Below are 6,000 nucleotides of genomic sequence, written 5' to 3' on the forward strand. Positions count from 1 at the left end.
CAGTGGTACGGCCCACCTCCGCCCCAAATGGGGGCACAATCTGGGCAGGCTCCTGTAATTGCCCAATATCAATCTTCTAGTGGTTCTGACTCTCAGATTAGTGGGAAATCTCAAGGCAAGAATCAGCAAAAGAAGAGATAGGACATCCAGAAAACTGCTCCTGCCCCTGCTTCGGGCCTTATGGCATACTCCGAGGTGATCTTCTACAACTGTGGGGAACCAGGGCATCATTCACTACTGGAATCAGCTAATTTGCCATCTGCCAGCTCTTTGCCGTCTGCTAGCTGACGGCAAAGAAGCTCTTTGCCATCAGCTACCAAAAAGCAGACGACACAGATCTGGCGGACGACAAAGAAGCTCTTTGCCGTCCGCCAGATCTTTGCCGTCCGCCAGCAGACGGCAAAGAATCTTTGCCGTCAGCTGGCAGACGGCAAAGAGAGAGGTGGCCCCCACCCCCCGCCCGTTTGGGAAAAGCTTAACGGCCCACCTCTTTGCCGTCTGCCAGCAGACGACAAAGAGGCAAAAGGCGGATGGCAAAGAGGGGCGGACGGCAAAGAGGCAGTATCTAACGGCCCGTATACCCCCCGGCCCCTCTCTGTTCTCTCCTCGCCCCACTTCCCACCCCACCGCCGCCGCCTCTCGCCCCCGCCGCCGCCGCCCCGTCGCCCCCGCCGCCCCGACACCCCTCCCGCCCCGGCCCCACGCCGCCCCGGCCCCCCGGCGCCCCGACGCCCCGCCGCCCCGCGCCCCACCGCCCCGGGCCCGGCCCCCCGCCGCCCCAGGCCGCCCCGGCGCCCCGGCCAGCTGCTCCACCGTCCCGGGCCCGGCCCCCCGCCGCCCCCGGCCGCCCCGACGCCCCGGCCAGCTCCTCCACCGCCCCGCCCCCCTCCTCCACCGGCCCTGCCCCAGGTGAGCCCCCCTCCTTTTTTTGTTTTTTTTCTGTTTTTTTCTTTTTTAGTTTTAGTTTAGATTTAGTTTTAGGTTTAGTTTTAGTTTAGTTTTAGGTTTAGATTTAGTTTTTTTCCTTTTTTTTTTTCTGTTTTATTAGTTTTAGGTTTATGTTTAGTTTAGATTTAGTTTTAGTTTTAGTTTTAGGTTTAGTTTAGTTTGAGGAAAGAAGAAGAAGAAGAGAAAAAGAGGAGAGGAGAAGAAGAAGAGGAAAAAGGAAAGGAGGAAGAAGAAGAGGAGGAGGAGAAGAAAAAAGAAGAAGAGGAAGAAGAAGAAGAAAAAAGAGGAGAGGAGGAGAAGAAGAAAAGGAAAAAGGAAAGAAGAAGAAGAACAAGAAGAAGAAGAAGAAGGAAGAAAAGGAAGAAAAGGAAGAATAGGAAGAAGAAGAAAAGGAAAAAAGAGGAAAAAACCCCGACCCGACACGGCACCCCGACCCCGACCCGGCACCCCGACCCCGACACCCCGACCCCGACACCCCGACCCCGACCCCGACCCCGACACCCCGACCCCGAGCCTGACCCGACACCCCGACCCCGACACCGACACGACACCCCGACCCCGACCCGGCACCCCGACCTGACACCCCGACCCCGAGACCCCGACCCCGACACCGACACGACACCCCGACACCGACACCCTGACACCACACCCACCCTTACCCCGACACCGACACGGCACCCCGACCCCGACCCGGCACCCCGACCAGACACCCCGACCCTGAGACCCAGACCCCGAGCCTGACCCGACACCCCGACCCCGAGACCCCGACCCCGACCCGGCACCCAACCCGACACCCCGACCCCGAGACCCCGACACTGACACGGCACCCCGACCCCGAGACCCCGACCCCGACCCCGACCCCGACACCCCGACCCCGAGCCAGACCCGACACCCCGACCCCGACACGGACACGGCACCCCGACCCCGACCCGGCACCCCGACCCGACACCCCGACCCCGAGACCCCGACACGGCACCCCGACACCGACAGGACACCCCGACCACCGACACCTCCCGAAAAGGTGTTCTTTGGCCTTCCAGAGGCCGACGGGGTCATATATTTGTGAATTATTAGTTAGGTCATATATTTTTCGATTTTGTTATGAAAAACATCATATATAATTGTGTTGATCGTGTAGTTTTAAATGTGCAGTTGTTTCATCGCTGCGAGGTTTGGTGTTCGACGACCTCGCCGTGCGTTTGACGAGCTCTGCCCCTTCGTTCGTGGGTGAGCACAAATGACAAGTCCTCCTCCCCCATTAATTATTTGATCTATTCCGATGAAACTTGATAGCTAGCTATATATGTGTCTTGAATCATCAGTATGCGTAACCAATATGTGTCTCCCGTTCGAAAGCGTCATAGTTATAAATATGCATGAATTTGCATATTTATAACCTTGATTCTTTCGAATTGTCCAACGCTATCCATGGACAGCCCGAGTATGTGTAGATTGGGTTCGTTTTTCCATATGCTTTGCTCCGGATTCGACGCATATATTTCGTCAGTGCCTCCCCTGTTGTTCTCCGGGTACACATCCTCTCTGTTTATTGCAGAGACGTGTATCAGGAGAACAGCGGGGAGGTGCTGCCGAAATTTTGCGTCGGATCCGGAGCATAACATGGGAAAATAAACCCAATCTACACATACACGGGTGGGATTAGGACCTATCATTACCTATTAGAGTGTAGGTTGCATGGACGTAATAAAATTGACAAAGTAGATCAACTGATGAATATATACATGGTGAATTACATATATAATTGTTGTGTGTCCAGTAGCTCTGAAAGTCAAGATGAGTGACCGTGCTTGGATGTATACCGGTCACACTGGTCAGAACAAATGGAGCGCTGAATGGTTCACAAAAAACTAAGGGGTTTGTGCAAGCCGCATTTGCAAATGGCCAAAAGAAAACCTGGTGCCCCTGTTTCCGGTGCGGCAATTGGGAAAAGATGACAGAGGCTGAAATGGGCAAACACCTGCAGAAGAGTGGTTTTACGGCCGATTATACGGTGTGGACATTTCATGGTGAGTCTGCCCAACGTGACCGAGCTGAGGTGGATCGTCGTCGCACCGACGAGCATGGTACCGGGATGGAAAACATGGTGCAAGGCTATGATGATGCTCGGGATTCGGACGAGGAGATGGAGGAATCTGCAAAGGCCTTCAATGAAATGTTGGAGTCTTCGAAACGTCCGCTCCACGAGCACACTGAGCTTTGTCAGTTGGATGCCATCTCACAAGTAATGGCTCTGAAGGCTCAGTTCAACTTGGGCAGAGAATGCTATGACGCAATTATGACAGTATTTGGACGCTTTCTACCCAAAGGCCATGTAATGCCTGCAAACCTGTACCAGTCGGATAAAATCCTCCGTGCACTGAAGATGCCCTATGAGAAGATACATGCCTGTGAGAAAGGATGTGCCTTATTTAGGCTTGACTATGCGGACTTGAACTATTGTCCCATTTGCAAGTCTTCCAGGTATATTGTGGTAGACAACGGTATGGGTGAGAAGACACAGACCAAAATCCCCGTTAGTGTTCTTCGGTATATGCCAATCGTACCAAGACTTCAACGTCTTTTCATGGTCGAAGAGACGGCCAGACAGATGACATGGCACAAAACAGGCAAAAGAACCGAACTAGATGCAGATGGGAATCTGATGATGGTACACACATCGGATGGTGTTGCGTGGAAAAGGTTTGATGAATTACATGCTGACAAAGCGGCAGATCCGAGGCATCCTCGAGTCGGCATCAGCACGGATGGGTTCAGTGTGTTTGGTATGACGGCAGCCCAATACAGTTGTTGGCCCGTATTTGTCTTTCCACTCAATCTCCCCCCCGACAGATTATGCAAAGAAAGAACATTTTCCTGACATTGATAATTCCAGGACCCAACTATCCGGGCAAAAATATGAATGTGTACATGCAGCCGCTTAAGGACGAATTGCAAGAAGCCTGGGATAATGGGTTCAAGACATACGACGCCTTTAGCAAACGGAACTTCATAATGCGTGTCTGGTACATGTACTCGACGCATGACTTGCCGGCGTATGCGCTATTCGTTGGCTGGTGTGTGCATGGAAGGTTCCCGTGCCCCACATGCAAGGGAGCTCTTGAGTTTCGTTGGCTTCAGGCCGGTCGCAAGTTTTCTTGCTTCGACATGCATAGACAGTTCCTGGATCCTCGCCATAAGTTCAGGAAAGACAAGAAGAACTTCATCAGGGGTAGAGTTGTCAAAAACTCTGCACCACCTGCATTGACAGGCCAACAGACCCTGGATCAGTTAAACGCTCTCGAGCCAGATCCACAACGTCCAGGGTACTTGAAGGGGTATAATACTAAGCATGCGTGGACTCACAAAACATGCTTATGGGATCTGCCTTACTTCAAAGACCTCCTTTGCCCACACAACATCTACGTGATGCACACTGAGAAGAATATCGCCGAGGCACTTTTTGGTACATTGTTCGGCATAGATGGGAAGTCAAAGGATAATACTAAGGCTAGAGTCGATCTGGAGGCGCTATGTGATAGGCCGTTACAAAACATGAAAGAACCGAAAGGAAAGCAGAACTGGACGAAGCCAAAGGCATGGTTCAATCTTGGAAGGCCAGCTATGAGGGAAATTCTCTTGTGGGTGCAATAGCAGTTGATGTTCCCCGATGGGTATGCAGCGAATCTAAAGAGGGGAGCGAATCTTGATAAACTGAAGATATTTGGTCTCAAGAGTCATGATTGGCACATATGGATTGAGCGGGTAATGCCGGTGATGTTGCGTGGCTTCATCCCTGAGGATGAATGGCTAGTACTGGCATAACTCAGCTATTTCTTCCGTGTTCTTTGTGCGAAAGAACTATCGCCTGGCGTGCTAGAAGAAATGGAAGAGTTGGCGCCGGAGTTGATCTGCAAGTTAGAGAAGATCTTTCCACCGGGCTTCTTTAATCCAATGCAGCATTTGATTTTGCATCTCCTAACCGAGGCAAGATTGGGGGGGGGGGCGTGCAAAATCGTTGGTGCTACCCAACTGAGAGGATGCAGAAGACGCTTCGAGAAAAATGTAAAAATAAACGTAGAATTGAAGCATCGATGGCTGAGGCATTCATCACAGAGGAGGCGGCAAACTTCATAACAACGCACTACGAAGCCAAAAATCGTCATTTGCATAATCCGAAGCCTCGGTACAATGCTGACGAGCCTACAAGGGTGGATCCAACCTCAGCCTATTCAAAGGGAATCTCGCACCAGCTAGTGTTTCACATCCAGTATCTTTGGATAACGAAGAATGACGGACCATTTCGTTGTATATCTTCAACAACCTGATAGAAGTGCGGCCGTACATCGAGTAAGTTCTCGGTACATTGTTTCGCAACTTCTATTTCCTTTGAACTACTCTTATTCCTGGATATGTCATACAGTCGATACGTCACCATATTCTCGTATGGAGCGGAGATCCAAAAGGATTCCGTCGAAGAGTATGAGCTTCTCGCAAAGCAAGGAGGTGGCTATCCCGGTTTCATCTCTTGGTTCAAACAAACGGTAATTTCTATTAGACAATTTCATATCATTCGCTAATTTGTGCATAATGCAACAATCCTTTCATATTAAACTTGTAGGCTAATTCAGAGTCTATGGACGCCGAATTGAGACAAGTCGCTAATGGTTTTGACTATAAGGTCCGTTCATTTGACAAGTACGACATCAACGGGTATCGCTTTCGTACCTATGGCAAAGAGCTATCTATGGCCGACCGAAAGTCAACAAATTGTTGTGTATCTGCTATCGGCGAAGGAGGTACCGAGTATTATGGGAGAGTTGAAGCAATTTATGAACTTCTGTTCTATGGTGAAAATCCACCGAATGTCGTAGTCTTCAAATGTTATTGGTTTCAGCCGAAGGAGACTAGAAGGACTCATGAACATGTAGGGCTAGTTGAAATCAACCAAAGCACTCATTTAGATGTTCCTGATGTCTATATTATGGCTCAACAGGCGACCCAAGTATTCTATCTACCGTGGGCTTGCCAAACTAATCCAAATCTGAAAGGTTG

Source organism: Triticum urartu, chromosome 5A, assembly GCF_056163025.1.
Source record: "Triticum urartu cultivar PI428250 chromosome 5A, HENAU_Tu73, whole genome shotgun sequence".
Lineage (NCBI taxonomy): Eukaryota > Viridiplantae > Streptophyta > Magnoliopsida > Poales > Poaceae > Triticum > Triticum urartu.